Consider the following 19,202-nt stretch of genomic DNA (forward strand, 5'->3'; position numbering starts at 1 on the left):
TGTATTAAATGTATTAAATATATAAATAGCATGTATATATATTTTTTTTATTAAAATAATAATAATAATAAAATAATAATATATTTGTCCGGCCTGTTGTCAAATGAAAATGCGCGGCAAGATGCGGCTGTCCAGTGATCAAGACGATATTATTTACAGAATATTCTTATTTGACAATCGAAATATGAGTATATCACCTACTTGGTGCATTAAATATTTATAGAATTAACAATTTTTTTGCCTGCAACTATATCTTAACAATTATTAAAATATTCTTAAATTTTAAGTAAACTTCTAAATGAATCAATGTTTAAAAAAATTACACGTAATCGAAAGATTAACTCATCATTATAATTATTATTTCATACAGTTATTGAGCTAAACTCGATATCACAAGTGAGCGAAACATACAGATTTTTATTAAAAATGTAGGAAGAAACATATATTTCACTTAGCGAAATTGACTTCGTGTTTTAAAACTTTATTTATTTTTCTAATACAATACAATATTGGGAACCTTGAATTTAATCAATTTCTGACATTGTGCTTCAGTCATCGTTTACAACTAGATTAAGATATTCATTATATTTGTGTTGTGGTGAGGAAAAATTTATTTCGAAATATTTGCTCTGCGTTTTATCTTGTAAGTACCCTATCGTTCTAATTCCATTCTTTTTTAATTCTTCAGAGATTATTTTACTTCAAATTTAATTAAAATTACAGCGTAATTTGGCTATTACTTACAAAAACATTTTCAATATATACATATAATTGAGTTTCTATAGGTATACTAGCGAAAATGGAAGTGTATGATGATAGAAGAACAGTAATAGCGAATCATCTTGCATTAAGTAACAAGCTCGGGATAGCAGCAAGAAAAGTCGAGAGTACAGATTTACCTGTGAATTACGTGGCAGAAAAATATGAACTCGACCACGTAATTTTACGTAAAAAAATAGATATTAGAAAACGCAAAAGGAACTTTGACGATGAAAGACAAAAAGTTCATGCTGCGATAAAAGACGTTATCGAAAGAGGTTTATCATGTAACAAAGTTTCAATGTTTTATGGAATTTGTATATATAATGTAATCGCTGAAGTAAAGAATGCCCGTTCTCAAGGGCTTAACAATTACAAATATGATGGATATGACATAGTTAACATATTTACATACGTGCAAGAGGAAACACTTATGGAATCTTTGAAATATTGGGTTAGTAAATCATCGCAATCTATTTGTACTTGCCAACTTTGCGCCTTGGAACACCTGTTAACACTTGCTTGCAAGTTTGCCCAATGTAAGAATATAGAATGGCCATCCGACTCGGGGGAGAATAACTTTACTTCTGTGATAATTTGCTGGTTGAAAGATTTCGAAATGAGGTACAGCGATGAAATTGCTAACTTTTTCAAGCCTATGGAAAGTTGCTTGAAACGAACAGACGGGTCAGCAAACGAGTAGCAAACTACATCTTTTGTTGAATATGACGATCTGTTTAATATGACTTTTCCGGAGTTGCTAAAAGTATAGTTTTTAGATTTTGTAGGAAAGAAAAATTGATCGATCAATCAAATTTGTATCGTTAATGAAATGTCCATGTAAAACCTAAGAATTCGTAACAGTTATTATGAATTTAAGTCTGTGGTTGTAAAAGTAGCTTTGGAATTAAAATTAATACTCAATCAATAATTTACATGTATATTGGTATTTTTGTTTTACTAAGATTTCTCTATTATAAATATTTTTAATTTCTCATGTCTGCATGATCAAAATGATTATAACATGATAAAACATGTTTGGACTACTTTGATCAAAATCTCCGTTCAATTTTTCAAACAATATCTTTAAATAATTAATATAAATAAATAATAATTTTTTATTATTGCATATGTAAAAATTTGAATTATCAATGCATCTTCTTCCGCAAAATTAATCGCCGATTGAGTTAACAATAGTAGATTTTATACACATATAAAATGAAATAATGTATATAAAAATATTTTTGCACACACACATAAAAACACACACACACTTCTGCAATGTATAAAAAAATATATGTCAAAGGTTATTATTATTAATATTTATTATATATTACTTTTAATGACAGATTTCTTTCATTTAATTTATACAGGTAAAAATTCTGATACTCAATTGTTGTTGCTATTGAAGTTCTTGAATGTTTTGGCATCTTACATCGCATAACAAATAAGTATTTTTAAATAATAATTTTGTATTCAATATTAGAGTTTTGTACATAGAATATGTTATCATTTGATAAAAAGTATGATGTTTATTGCGATCTAATGTTAATTTTTTTAACAAGATTTTTTTATATATTATGCATATATTATATATTACCAATTATATTTTACATTTAATAATATATATATTGATATATTATTTTAAATATAGAAATATGTATAAATAATATATATGTATTGTATATACATACAGGTTAGTGATGATAACCGTTTTCGAGAAAAACATGGTGAACTTTTTATCAGATTTACCCTGTATATAATTTTATTAAACAAAAATAATTATAACATTTATTATTATTATTATCACAATAATAATAAAATAATAATATATCCTATAAATAATTTTTACATTATAATTTATAATGTTTTACGCATTGAACTGTCAAAATATAATTATAGAATGTGTCATAAAGAATAAATAATATGGTAAAGGATGGTGGATATGAAAATGCTTATATTAAATCAATTAAGTCATTAAATAATAAGTAATTTTTAATAATATTAATATTTAAAAAATATTGATATTGATTTGCACATTTTTATAAAAAGTGTCATTTTTTACATATATGTGACATTTTTTATAGTTAGCTACTCATTGCATTTTAATGTTAATTTCTTTCAATAAGACAGTTTATTATATTTTTATTATTATTATTGTTTACAGTTTCCTGCATTTTATATAAATCTTCTTATTCATATTTGTAAGAAAAATACACGTTGTAAAAATTATGTAATATTAAAGATGACAGCTTGTTACTATATGTGTTGCAATTATTAAAATATAAATCATCATTTAAATTTTTTATTTGTACTATGTAAGAATCTAAATTTTATTTTTCAAATTTACATGTAGCTATGTAGATAATTTAAAAAAATATGATAATATTTAATTTATATTTAATTTACATTTATTGAATTAATATCGTAACTGACTGAATGTTTCGTAAAATTATAGCACGTATTTATTTATGGAATTTTCATATTTTTTTTGTCATATATAAATGTTATTATAGTAAAATACAACTCAAGAATTTAAAGTAACGTCTAACGAAATTTATAGACTCGAGATTATAATAATACTAATGAATTATTATTGCAAAATTATACATTGTAAATCGCGCGACATTGTAATTGTAAATGTAAATCTGAAAATTGATTATAAAATATGTAAAATTTTACAAATACTTTTGCAGGCAATATCTCCGGTGGAAAAATTTCCGGTGGACTTTTTATCTTTCTTTTTATTTTTATGTTTTACATAGATAATTTGAACAAGAAAAAACAGATCTCTCCTGAGACATGTCAGACTAACAATAAGACTTTACTTTAACTGACAAAAATAATTATATGATTTTATTATGAGAAAAAAGTAATTATTCTTGTGTGTTTATATAATACTATTGTTTAATAATATAGTTTAATAATATTGGTGTCGAAATACATTATAGGATAGATGTCTATTTTTTAAATTTACAGTTAATTATCCTAAAAATAAATAATTTTCTAGAAAAATGTTTCATAGAAAAATTTTTCGAGAAGACATAATATCGTGACTTAAAAACTTTGTGGCATTTGTTATAAAAATTAAAATAATAATTTTATATATAATATGTTATAATGCTTTATCTGCGATTAATATTTTTTGACAGAAATCAGCTGATAGCTGTCATAAATATTAATCGAGTTTAAGGAATTATAATATACATTATTTAAAACATATTATTTTAAATGTTATAACACATATTCTTATTTTAAAAATTAATTAGCAAATTAACGTTTTAATCAGCTAATTTCTGTAACAAAAATATTAATCGAGGATAAGGTATTACAACATATTATTCACAACATATTGCTATTTTAATTTTATAGTTTGCTGAAATTTCCCAATAAACGTTTAAACTTGAAAAGATTAAGGCCTCTAAAAAGTCTAGAACATTTTCTGTTCTAGGCTTTATAGAAGAGATCTTTAAAAGATTTCTTCAAGACCTACAAAATGAGCCGACAGAAAATGTTCTAGGTTTTATAGAGGCCTTAATCATTTCAAGTTTAAACGTTTTTTTAAAGATCTCTTCAAGACGAACAAAATGAGTCCTCAGAAAATGTTCTACGACTTATACAGGCATTCATTTTTGAATTCAAAGTTTAAACGTCTTTTGTAAAAATTAAAGTCTGTGTAAGTCGTAGAACATTTTCTTTGGGCGCGTTTTAAAAATCTCTTAAAGATCTACAAAATAAGACCTCAGAAAATGTTGTATGACTTACCCAAGCCTTAATTTTCGCAAAAAACGTTTGAGCTTTCAATTCAAAAATTAAGGCCTGTGTAAATCGTAGAACATTTTCTGAAAATTCATTTTGTAGGTCTTAAAAAGATCTTTAATACTCGCTCAAAGAAAATGTTCTACGACTATCACAGCCCTTAATTTTCACAAAAATTGTTTAAACTTTGAATTAAAAAATTAAGGCCTGTGTAAGACGTAGAACATTTTCTGAGGGGTTATTTTGTAGGTCGTGATGAGATCTTTAAAACGTGCCCAAAAAAATGTTCTACGATTTACACAGGCCTTAATTTTTTAATTAATAGATTAAACGTTTTTTGCGTAAATTAAAACCTGTGTAAGTCGTAGAACATTTTATTTGGACGTGTTTTAAAGGTATCTTCAAAGCCTTAATTTTATAAATCAAATTCTAAGAGAAAACTCTCTCTGTAAAATATTATTATTTTATTATTTTATAACATATTTTCATTTTAAAATTTAATTAGCAAATTAACGCATTAATCTGATGATTTCTGACAAAAAATATAAATCAAGTTTAAACAAACGTTATATATAAATATCAATCTTTTTTCAATAAAATCGAGGAATGGCGCGCGCATAGCGCGCGCATGTTACATCATAAAGTTTGTACGCTGGTATGCTGATGGTACCATCATAATGAGCAGGCAATTTACTGTTCAAATATATATACGATTAATTTTTGGCTCGTTTTAAAATATTGAAAATTAAAATTTTTAAATCGCGGACCCCATACGGAGCGGATTTATTATACGTATATTACATCAAAATGTTTGTAGGCTGGTATGCTGATGGTACGATCATATTGTGCAGATAATGTACTGTTGAAATAAATAAAAGAATAAATTTTGGCTCGTTTTAAAATATTGAAAATTAAAATTTTTAAACCGCGGACCCCATACGGCGCGGATTCAATTGATGTATATTAGATCAAAATGTTTGTAGCCTGGTATGCTTATGGTATCATCATATTGTGCAGATAATGTACTGTTGAAATATATAAAAGAATAATTTTTGGCTCGTTTTAAAATATTAAAAATTAAAATTTTTAAACCGCGGACCAAGCATCCAATTTAGTAAAATTATATAAATATTCAGATGGGACCAATATCGTAAAAATGAAACTATTAAATAATGAAGCGAGAGTCAAATTCTTAATGAAAATGCATTCAATGTCTTTCAAATAAGTAATTAAGATGATTGAAATAATCTTAGATCTCAGTTATTTAAATTATATAAATATTTAAATAGAACCAATATCGTAAAAATAAATTTATTACATAATAAAGCACGAGTCAAATTCTAAATAAAAATGCATTCAATGTCTTTCAAATAAGTAATTAAAATGATTAAATTTATCAAACATCTAATTTAGTTAAATTAAATAAATATTCAGATGGGACCAATATCGTAAAAATGAAACTATTAAATAATGAAGCGAGAGTCAAATTCTTAATGAAAATGCATTCAATGTCACCCAAATAAGTAATTAAAATGATTAAATTGATCAAACATTTAATTTAATTAAATTATATTAATATTCAGATGGGACCAATATCGTAAAAATGAAATTATTACATAATGAAGCAAGAATCAAATTCTTAATGAACATGCATTCCATGTCTTTCAAATAAGTAATTAAGATGATTAAATTGATCAAACATCTACCTTAATTAAATTATATTAATATTCAGATGGGACCAATATCGTAAAAATGAAATTATTACATAATGAAGCGAGAGTCAAATTCTTAATGAAAATGCATTCAATGTCTTTCAAATAAGTAATTAAGATGATTGAAATAATCTTAGATCTCAGTTATTTAAATTATATAAATATTTAAATAGAACCAATATCGTAAAAATAAATTTATTACATAATAAAGCACGAGTTAAATTCTAAATGAAAATGCATTAATGTCTTTCAAATAAGTAATTAAAATGTTTAAACTTATTACACATCAAATTTAATTAAATTATATAAATATTCAGATGGGACCAATATCGTAAAAATGAAACTATTAAATAATAAAGCAAGAGTCAATTTCTTAATGAAAATGCATTCAATGTCTTTCAAATAATTAATTAAAATGATTAAACTTATCACACCTCTAATTTAGTTAAATTATATAAATATTCAGATGGGAGCAATATTGTAAAAATGAAACTATTAAATAATGAAGCAAGAGTCAAATTCTCAATAAAAATGCAATCAATGTCTTTCAAATAAGTAATCAAGACGATTGAAATAATCTTATATCTCAGTTAATTAAATTATATAAATATTTAAATCGAACCAATATCGTAAAAACAAAATTATTACATAATAAAGCCCGAGTCAAATTCTAAATGATAATGCATTCAATGTCTTTCAAATAAGTAATTAAATTGATTAAATTGATCAAACATCTAATTTAATTAAATAATATTAATATTCAGATGGGACCAATATCGTAAAAATGAAATTATTACATAATGAAGCGAGAGTCAAATTCTTAATGAAAATGCATTCAATGTCTTTCAAATAAGTAATTAAGATGATTGAAATAATCTTAGATCTCAGTTATTTAAATTATATAAATATTTAAATAGAACCAATATCGTAAAAATAAATTTATTACATAATAAAGCACAAGTCAAATTCTAAATAAAAATGCATTCAATGTCTTTCAAATAAATAATTAAAATGATTAAATTGATCAAACATCTAATTTAATTAAATAATATTAATATTCAGATGGGACCAATATCGTAAAAATGAAATTATTACATAATGAAGCGAGAGTCAAATTCTTAATGAAAATGCATTCAATGTCTTTCAAATAAGTAATTAAGATGATTGAAATAATCTTAGATCTCAGTTATTTAAATTATATAAATATTTAAATAGAACCAATATCGTAAAAATAAATTTATTACATAATAAAGCACGAGTCAAATTCTAAATGAAAATGCATTAATGTCTTTCAAATAAGTAATTAAAATGTTTAAACTTATCACACATCAAATTTAATTAAATTATATAAATATTCAGATGGGACCAATATCGTAAAAATGAAACTATTAAATAATAAAGCAAGAGTCAATTTCTTAATGAAAATGCATTCAATGTCTTTCAAATAAGTAATTAAAATGATTAAACTTATCACACCTCTAATTTAGTTAAATTATATAAATATTCAGATGGGAGCAATATCGTAAAAATGAAACTATTATATAATGAAGCAAGAGTCAAATTCTTAATAAAAATGCAATCAATGTCTTTCAAATAAGTAATCAAGACGATTGAAATAATCTTATATCTCAGTTAATTAAATTATATAAATATTTAAATCGAACCAATATCGTAAAAACAAAATTATTACATAATAAAGCCCGAGTCAAATTCTAAATGATAATGCATTCAATGTCTTTCAAATAAGTAATTAAATTGATTAAATTGATCAAACATCTAATTTAATTAAATAATATTAATATTCAGATGGGACCAATATCGTAAAAATGAAATTATTACATAATGAAGCGAGAGTCAAATTCTTAATGAAAATGCATTCAATGTCTTTCAAATAAGTAATTAAGATGATTGAAATAATCTTAGATCTCAGTTATCTAAATTATATAAATATTTAAATAGAACCAATATCGTAAAAATAAATTTATTACATAATAAAGCACAAGTCAAATTCTAAATAAAAATGCATTCAATGTCTTTCAAATAAGTAATTAAAATGATTAAATTGATCAAACATCTAATTTAATTAAATAATATTAATATTCAGATGGGACCAATATCGCAAAAATGATATTATTACATAATGAAGCGAGAGTCAAATTCTTAATGAAAATGCATTCAATGTCACCCAAATAAGTAATTAAATTGATTAAATTGATCAAACATCTAATTTAATTAAATTATATTAATATTCAGATGGGACCAATATCGTAAAAATGAAATTATTACATAATGAAGCAAGAATCAAATTCTTAATGAAAATGCATTCAATGTCTTTCAAATAAGTAATTAAGATGATTGAAATAATCTTAGATCTCAGTTATTTAAATTATATAAATATTTAAATAGAACCAATATCGTAAAAATAAATTTATTACATAATAAATCACAAGTCAAATTCTAAATAAAAGTGCATTCAATGTCTTTCAAATAAGTAATTAAAATGATTAAATTGATCAAACATCTAATTTAATTAAATTATATTAATATTCAGATGGGACCAATATCGCAAAAATGAAATTATTACATAATAAAGCGAGAGTCAAATTCTTAATGAAAATGCATTCAATGTCACCCAAATAAGTAATTAAATTGATTAAATTGATCAAACATCTAATTTAATTAAATTATATTAATATTCAGATGGGACCAATATCGTAAAAATGAAATTATTACATAATGAAGCAAGAATCAAATTCCTAATGAAAATGCATTCCATGTCTTTCAAATAAGTAATTAAGATGATTAAATTGATCAAACATCTACCTTAATTAAATTATATTAATATTCAGATGGGACCAATATCGTAAAAATGAAATTATTACATAATAAAGACCGACTCAAATTCTAAATGATAATGCATTCTATATCTTTCAAATATATAATTAAAATGATTAAACTTATCACACATCTAATTTAATTAAATTATATAAATATTCAGATGGGACCAATATCGTAAAAATGAACCTATTAAATAATGAAGAGAGAGTCAAATTCTTAATGAAAATGCATTCAATGACTTTCAAATAATTAATTAAGATGATTAAATTGATCAAACATCTAATTTAGTTAAATTAAATAAATATTCAGATGGGACCAATATCGTAAAAATGAACCTATTAAATAATGAAGAGAGAGACAAATTCTTAATGAAAATGCATTCAATGACTTTCAAATAAGTAATTAAAATGATTAAATTGATCAAACATCTAAATTAATTAAAAAATATTAATATTCAGATGGGACCAATATCGTAAAAATGAAATTATTACATAATGAAGCGAGAGTCAAATTCTTAATGAAAATGCATTCAATGTCTTTCAAATAAGTAATTAAGATGATTGAAATAATCTTAGATCTCAGTTATTTAAATTATATAAATATTTAAATCGAACCAATATCGTAAAAACAAAATTATTACATAATAAAGCCCGAGTCAAATTCTAAATGATAATGCATTCAATGTCTTTCAAATAAGTAATTAAATTGATTAAATTGATCAAACATCTAATTTAATTAAATAATATTAATATTCAGATGGGACCAATATAGTAAAAATGAAATTATTACATAATGAAGCAAGAATCAAATTCTTAATGAAAATGCATTCCATGTCTTTCAAATAAGTAATTAAGATGATTAAATTGATCAAACATCTACCTTAATTAAATTATATTAATATTCAGATGGGACCAATATCGTAAAAATGAAATTATTACATAATGAAGCGAGAGTCAAATTCTTAATGAAAATGCATTCAATGTCTTTCAAATAAGTAATTAAGATGATTGAAATAATCTTAGATCTCAGTTATTTAAATTATATAAATATTTAAATAGAACCAATATCGTAAAAATAAATTTATTTCATAATAAAGCACGAGTCAAATTCTAAATGAAAATGCATTAATGTCTTTCAAATAAGTAATTAAAATGTTTAAACTTATCACACATCAAATTTAATTAAATTATATAAATATTCAGATGGGACCAATATAGTAAAAATGAAACTATTAAATAATGAAGCAAGAGTCAATTTCTTAATGAAAATGCATTCAATGTCTTTCAAATAAGTAATTAAAATGATTAAACTTATCACACCTCTAATTTAATTAAATTATATAAATATTCAGATGGGAGCAATATCGTAAAAATGAAACTATTAAATAATGAAGCAAGAGTCAAATTCTTAATAAAAATGCAATCAATGTCTTTCAAATAAGTAATCAAGACGATTGAAATAATCTTATATCTCAGTTAATTAAATTATATAAATATTTAAATAGAACCAATATCGTAAAAACAAAATTATTACATAATAAAGACCGAGTCAAATTCTAAATGATAATGCATTCTATATCTTTCAAATATATAATTAAAATGATTAAACTTATCACACATCTAATTTAATTAAATTATATAAATATTCAGATGGGACCAATATCGTAAAAATGAAATTATTACATAATGAAGCGAGAGTCAAATTCTTAATGAAAATGCATTCAATGTCTTTCAAATAAGTAATTAAGATGATTGAAATAATCTTAGATCTCAGTTATTTAAATTATATAAATATTTAAATCGAACCAATATCGTAAAAACAAAATTATTACATAATAAAGCCCGAGTCAAATTCTAAATGATAATGCATTCAATGTCTTTCAAATAAGTAATTAAATTGATTAAATTGATCAAACATCTAATTTAATTAAATAATATTAATATTCAGATGGGACCAATATAGTAAAAATGAAATTATTACATAATGAAGCAAGAATCAAATTCTTAATGAAAATGCATTCCATGTCTTTCAAATAAGTAATTAAGATGATTAAATTGATCAAACATCTACCTTAATTAAATTATATTAATGTTCAGATGGGACCAATATCGTAAAAATGAAATTATTACATAATGAAGCGAGAGTCAAATTCTTAATGAAAATGCATTCAATGTCTTTCAAATAAGTAATTAAGATGATTGAAATAATCTTAGATCTCAGTTATTTAAATTATATAAATATTTAAATAGAACCAATATCGTAAAAATAAATTTATTTCATAATAAAGCACGAGTCAAATTCTAAATGAAAATGCATTAATGTCTTTCAAATAAGTAATTAAAATGTTTAAACTTATCACACATCAAATTTAATTAAATTATATAAATATTCAGATGGGACCAATATAGTAAAAATGAAACTATTAAATAATGAAGCAAGAGTCAATTTCTTAATGAAAATGCATTCAATGTCTTTCAAATAAGTAATTAAAATGATTAAACTTATCACACCTCTAATTTAATTAAATTATATAAATATTCAGATGGGAGCAATATCGTAAAAATGAAACTATTAAATAATGAAGCAAGAGTCAAATTCTTAATAAAAATGCAATCAATGTCTTTCAAATAAGTAATCAAGACGATTGAAATAATCTTATATCTCAGTTAATTAAATTATATAAATATTTAAATAGAACCAATATCGTAAAAACAAAATTATTACATAATAAAGACCGAGTCAAATTCTAAATGATAATGCATTCTATATCTTTCAAATATATAATTAAAATGATTAAACTTATCACACATCTAATTTAATTAAATTATATAAATATTCAGATGGGACCAATATCGTAAAAATGAACCTATTAAATAATGAAGAGAGAGTCAAATTCTTAATGAAAATGCATTCAATGTCTTTCAAATAAGTAATTAAGATGATTGAAATAATCTTAGATCTCAGTTATTTAAATTATATAAATATTTAAATAGAACCAATATCGTAAAAATAAATTTATTACATAATAAAGCACGAGTCAAATTCTAAATAAAAATGCATTCAATGTCTTTCAAATAAGTAATTAAAATGATTAAATTTATCAAACATCTAATTTAGTTAAATTAAATAAATATTCAGATGGGACCAATATCATAAAAATGAAATTATTACATAATGAAGCAAGAATCAAATTCTTAATGAACATGCATTCCATGTCTTTCAAATAAGTAATTAAGATGATTAAATTGATCAAACATCTACCTTAATTAAATTATATTAATATTCAGATGGGACCAATATCGTAAAAATGAAATTATTACATAATGAAGCGAGAGTCAAATTCTTAATGAAAATGCATTCAATGTCTTTCAAATAAGTAATTAAGATGATTGAAATAATCTTAGATCTCAGTTATTTAAATTATATAAATATTTAAATAGAACCAATATCGTAAAAATAAATTTATTACATTATAAAGCACGAGTCAAATTCTAAATGAAAATGCATTAATATCTTTCAAATAAGTAATTAAAATGATTAAACTTATCACACATCTGATTTAATTAAATTATATAAATATTCAGATGGGACCAATATCGTAAAAAAGAAACTATTAAATAATGAAGCGAGAGTCAAATTCTTAATGAAAATGCATTCAATGTCTTTCAAATAAGTAATTAAGATGATTGAAATAATCTTAGATCTCAGGTAATTAAATTATATAAATATATAAATAGAACCAATATCGTAACAATAAATTTATTACATAATAAAGCACGAGTCAAATTCTAAATGAAAATGCATTAATGTCTTTCAAATAAGTAATTAAAATGATTAAATTGATAAAACATCTAATTTAATTAAATAATATTAATATTCAGATGGAAGCAATATCATAAAAATGAAATTATTACATAATGAAGCAAGAGTCAAATTCTTAATGAAAAGGCATTCAATGTCTTTCAAATAAGTAATTAAGATGATTGAAATAATCTTAGATCTCAGGTAATTAAATTATATACATATATAAATAGAACAAATATCGTAAAAATAAATTTATTACATAATAAAGCACGAGTCAAATTCTAAATGAAAATGCATTAATGTCTTTCAAATAAGTAATTAAAATGATTAAATTGATAAAACATCTAATTTAATTAAATAATATTAATATTCAGATGGGAGCAATATCGTAAAAATGAAATTATTACATAATGAAGCAAGAGTCAAATTCTTAATGAAAATGCATTCAATGTCTTTCAAATAAGTAATTAAAATGATTAAATTGATCAAACATCTAATTTAATTAAGTTATATAAATATTCAGATGGGACCAATATCGTAAGAATGAAATTATTACATAGTGAAGCGAGAGTCAAATTCTTAATGAAAATGCATTCAATGTCTTTCAAATAAATAATTAAGATGATTAAACTTATCACACATCTAATTAAATTAAATTATATAAATATTCAGTTGGGACCAATATCGTAAAAGTGAAATTATTTCATAATGAAGCAAGAGTCAAATTCTTAATTAAAATGCATTCAATGTCTTTCAAATAAGTAATTAAAATGATTAAATTGATCAAACATGTAATTTAATTAAATAATATTAATATTCAGATGGGACCAATATCGTAAAAATGAAATTATTACATAATGAAGCAAGAGTCAAATTCTTAATGAAAATGCATTCAATGTCTTTCAAATAAGTAATTAAAATGATTGAAATAATCTTAGATCTCCGGTAATTATATTATATAAATATTTAAATAGAACCAATATCGTAAAAATAAATTTATTACATAATAAAGCACGAGTCAAATTCGAAATGAGAATGCATTAATATCTTTCAAATAAGTAATTAAAATGATTAAACTTATCACACATCTAATTTAATTAAATTATATAAATATTCAGATGGGACCAATATCGTGAAAATGAAACTATTAAATAATGAAGCGAGAGTCAAATTCTTAATGAAAGTGCATTCAATGTCTTTCAAATAAGTAATTAAGATGATTGAAATAATCTTAGATCTCAGGTAATTAAATTATATAAATATTTAAATAGAACCAATATCGTAAAAATAAATTTATTACATAATAAATCACGAGTCAAATTCTAAATGAAAATGCATTAATATCTTTCAAATAAGTAATTAAAATGATTAAACTTATCACACATCTAATTTAATTTAATTTTATAAATATGCAGATGGGACCAATATCGTAAAAATGAAACTATTAAATAATGAAGCAAGAGTCAAATTCTTAATGAAAATGCATTCCATGTCTTTCAAATAAGTAATTATAATGATCTGAACATCTGCTCTTAAAAATGCGATTATATATATATTTGAATAATTTTAATTCATAATTTTTAGTTTTATATATAGTTATACAAATATAATATAATAATTATATATATTGTTATCATTTAGGTATACATTAATCTATTTTACTATGTGTTACATCGAAAAAAAATTTATTATATTTTCTTTGAATATTATTGTTGAATTTAATGTGAAAAAATTATCGTTATAAAAAAAATGTACAAAATTTTTTTTAAAAATATTTATATCAGATAAAATTAATTTCATAAAAATGTGATAATATGATGTAAATAATATGTTATAATATTTTAAACTCGAATATTTTATGACAGAAATCACCTGATAACTGTCAAAAAGAATTATGACCTTATTTAGAACATATATTATTATTTTAATTTTTAACATATTATTTGTTTAAAATTTAAATAAATCGTTAATTTGCTAATTAAAATTTAAAATAATAATAGGTTATAAAAATTAAAATAGTTATATATGTTGTAAATAATATGTTATAATGCCTTAGCTGCGATTAATATTTTTTGACAGAAATCAGCTGATAGTTTTCAAAAATAACAATCGAATTTTAAGTATTATATTATATTATTTAATACATATTATTATTTTAATTTTTATAACATATTATTATTTTAAAATTTAATTAACAAATTTTCGCTTATTTAATATTTTTTGACAGAAATCAGCTGATTAAAGTGTTAATTTGGTTATTAATTTTTTAAATAATATGTTTTAAATAATATGTTATAATATTTTTGACAGTTATCAGCTGATTTCTATCAAAAAATATTAATCAAGAAAAAGATATTATAACATATTATTTACAACATAATACTATTTTAATTATATTACTATTAAATATATTATTATTTTTACCATATTATCATTTTAAAATTTAATTATCAAATTAATGCTTTAATCAGCTGATTTCTGTGAAAAAATATTAATCAAGTTTATACATACTTTATTTTATTTTTTTTTAAATATTCTTTTTAACAAAAAATCGAAGAATGGCGCGCGCGTAGCGCGCGATTGTGTTGTTCTAGTAACTAGTATATAAAATCGAAGAATGCGAGTAGCGCGCACTTGTTTTTTTCCGGTGTTTAAAAAAAGACGTGTCATAACTTGAAGTTGTGATAATTAAATCGCGACATTAAGCAATCAAAAAATTAATCATTGCACCTAATAATTAAAACTTGTTAAAAAAGATGAAGAAAGAAAGAGCATTTAAATATATGAGAAAACATGAATAAAATAATTCTCACTTCGATAATAGAAAATGTTTAAAAAAGACTATATAAATTATCTTTTTTTTTTTAAATTGAAATATTCATCCTAATTAATTGTGTGTTTATTCATTTTGAGGTAACGGATAGTAACTATCTACAATCTACAGTCTACAATCTACATTCTAAATCTACATCTCTACAATCAAATATTTATGAAACCGTTACCTCGTAATAAAATAATAGTTTATCACTTACCAATCGATGTTCAACAGCAGAGGAGATAACTGCATCGAAGCTACGTTGATCTGTAACATACAAATAGAATATAAATTATAACAGCGTTTTAAATAATTATTATCTAATTAGTATTTTAATATCTAATTAGTATTTTACACATTAAATTTTATATTCGACGCGTACAATAATCAGTAGATAGGTATATATAATTGAATAATTTTATAAATTTTGTAAAGATTATTTTTTTAAATATAAAAAACTTTTATAATATTTATACATATACATAGAGTTATTTCTCTCTAATTTTCCTTTATTTAAATTATTCAATATATAAATAGAATTATATAATATCTATGCGTAAAAAAATACGTGATTTATAACAAGTCAAATATTATACATATACATCATATTATATAAATATTATATAAATAATAAACACTCACCACAAAGTTGCTCCGCCGGTGCCTGATGCCTCCTAGTCCTGCTCCTCCTCTCAGGTCAGATTGATCAGGATTGTCCAATAATTCAAGTCAAAGTCTGCTGATTGATGATAACGCGCGATACTTTGAACGACACTCCCGCACTTAAACGCGCGATACTTTGAACGACACTCCCGCACTTAAACGCGCGATACTTTGAACGACACTTCCGCACTTGAACGCGCGACACTACCGTCCGATTGTGTCTTATTGTTAGACCGTCGTGTTGCCGATCATATCGCTCAATTTTATGGCGATGTCAAGCACACCATATGTGCTTCATTAGTAATAACTGTCATTTCTTAATAATTACTATTCTATAATATCGATAACACCCCCCTTTAATGAAAATTATAATAAATTAATATTATATAAAAGGAATTTTGTACGTTCTTTGTTATGAATCCGCGAAAATTCGATAATCAATTTTAATATATTCGCGGTTTGCAGTTTATTTCCGAATTACACGATAGCGCAATCGATGAATCACAAAAGTAAAAAAAAATAAAATAAAATAACATAATTCGTACTAAAAATTTTAAGATATTATCATGAATTTTTCTGCAAATTTTATATCACTATTACTTTTTCTTTTAGTCCAAAATTATTATATATTCTCAAAATATCCGCAAAATATCTGATATGTTATATATTTTAAAATATAACTTTATTTTAACTAATGTAAACTCAAATGATCAATCAACATAAATGAATGGATTACAAAATATATAATATAAAATCTGTACATTATAATAATAAGTAATTATAATTATTTAATCATTCAAAATTTATAATCACACATACAATTAATATAATTGTTAGTATGTTCTTTTAAAATAAATTAGATTGAATATATTATGTATTACTATATAAAATGTTTCTTTTCCTTTTCTTAAACTGTATTATAATTCTTAAACTGTATTCATAATCTTTATTATACTTTTAATCTTTAATAACCCATTCATTTTAAGGTAACGGAACTATCTACAAAATCTACAGTCTATACACAAGCTACAATCTAGATCTACACATTTCCACACAATCTAATTTCTACAAAACCGTTACCTTTTGTAATAAAATAATTTTTCACTCACCGGTCGATGCACAATAGCGGAGTTAACTGCATTGAAGCTACGTTGATCTGTAACATATAAATAAAATTCAAATTATAGAACTGCTCAAAATAATTTAATACTTAAAAAAATTATTATTTTGTATGCATTAAATTTTATATTCGATGCATACAAATAATAAACAGCAATATAATTAAAAAATTTTATAAATTTTTATTTAATAATAATTGAATTAATAATAAATGCTTACACAATAGTTGCTCCGTTGGTGCCCGACGTCTCTCCCAGACCTCCTCCTCCTCTCAGATTGTCAAGATCATCAGTCGTCAGTTACGTTGATCTGTAACATACAATTAAAATTCAAATTGTAGTAGCGCCAAAAATAATTAATGTTTTAGAAAATTATTACTGTACGCATTGGATTTTATTTTCCATGCCTACAATAGAGAGCAAGTAGAAATATAGTTGAATAATTTTATAAATTTTTATTTAATTTATCATTTTTATTTAATTTACAATTATTAAATTTTTATTTAATTTATAATTATTTTTTATTTGATTTATAATAATTTTATTATTTTATTTTATTTTATTTTATAAATTTTTATTTAGTAATTGAACTAAATAAAGTCAATAAATACTCACTCCATGATTGTTCGACTAGTGCCCAATGTCCTCCTTCTCTCAGATTATCAAGACAGTCAGTTATGTTGATCTGTAACGTATAAATAAAATTCAAATTGTAGCAGCACACAAAATATATAAATATTCAGATGGGACCAATATCGTAAATATGAAATTATTACATAATGAAGTAAGAGTCAAATTCTTAATGAAAATGCATTCAATGTCTTTCAAATAAGTAATTAAGATAATTAAACTTATCACACATCTAATTTAATTTAATTATATAAATATTCAGATGGAACCAATATAGTAAATATGAAATTATTACATAATAAAGCAAGAGTCAAATTCTTAATGAAAATGCATTCAATGTCTTTCAAATAAGTAATTAAAATGATTAAACTTTTCACACATCTCATTTAATTAAATTCCATAGAATCGTTTTCATTAGAGACTTTTTAGAAGTCATTAAAATATTCATGAGATTGTTAATACGAATGCTTATTGAAAATATATATAATGTATAATTTAAATTTCTTTCTGAGCTAATTTAAAAAATAGATTTTTTTAACCAATGTTATATTATTGCGTTTTTTGAAAAAAAAAAAAAAAAAAAAAAAAAGAATAACTAAGATATTTATGAAATTTTTAATGCGAGTGTTTATCGAAAATATTATAAATTTAAATATATGTATATATGTATAATGTAAATTTACTTCTGAGCTAATCTCAAAAATCAGTTTATATCCTAAACAATATTATGTTATTATTATATTAGCGATTTTTATGTGCTGGCTAATATATATTTCAAATAAATGGCGATGATATAAATTCGATGATAGGTTTAATTAGTTAAATAAAATCAATTTACTCACCGGTCGTTGAAACGCGGTTATATTTTCGTTGATTGTTGCGTCGCTTCGGAAAGTCGTTCCTATAAATAATATTATATTATTATTATATGAGCGATTTTCATATGCTAGCTATATATTTCAGGTAAATGACAATGATATAATCAGGTAAATAAATCTCGGAAGATGAGATTTTATCTTATTGATGTCAAATAAAGAAATCTACATATAGTAATTATAAACATGCTTTTGAATTTTTTTTCCAATTTCCTTAATCCTTAATCTT

General features: G+C 22.7%; 1 long non-coding RNA gene across 1 annotated transcript in view; it reads right to left on the reverse strand.

Moving 5' to 3' along the window:
• LOC145945246 (uncharacterized) overlaps window positions 1-19,202 on the reverse strand; it is a 59,091-nt gene that overhangs the window by 16,805 nt on the left and 23,084 nt on the right. Inside the window, exons 8-13 of the long non-coding RNA XR_014426806.1 lie at window positions 18,941-18,999; window positions 18,084-18,153; window positions 17,689-17,778; window positions 17,460-17,506; window positions 16,330-16,704; window positions 15,905-15,954 (exon numbers count right to left, since the gene is read on the reverse strand). This is a non-coding gene — a long non-coding RNA (uncharacterized LOC145945246). The remainder of the gene's footprint in view (window positions 1-15,904; window positions 15,955-16,329; window positions 16,705-17,459; window positions 17,507-17,688; window positions 17,779-18,083; window positions 18,154-18,940; window positions 19,000-19,202) is intronic.

This window comes from Prenolepis imparis, unplaced genomic scaffold, assembly GCF_030444845.1.
Source record: "Prenolepis imparis isolate NDT839.2.m4 unplaced genomic scaffold, iyPreImpa1.0 SCAF_14, whole genome shotgun sequence".
NCBI lineage: Eukaryota > Metazoa > Arthropoda > Insecta > Hymenoptera > Formicidae > Prenolepis > Prenolepis imparis.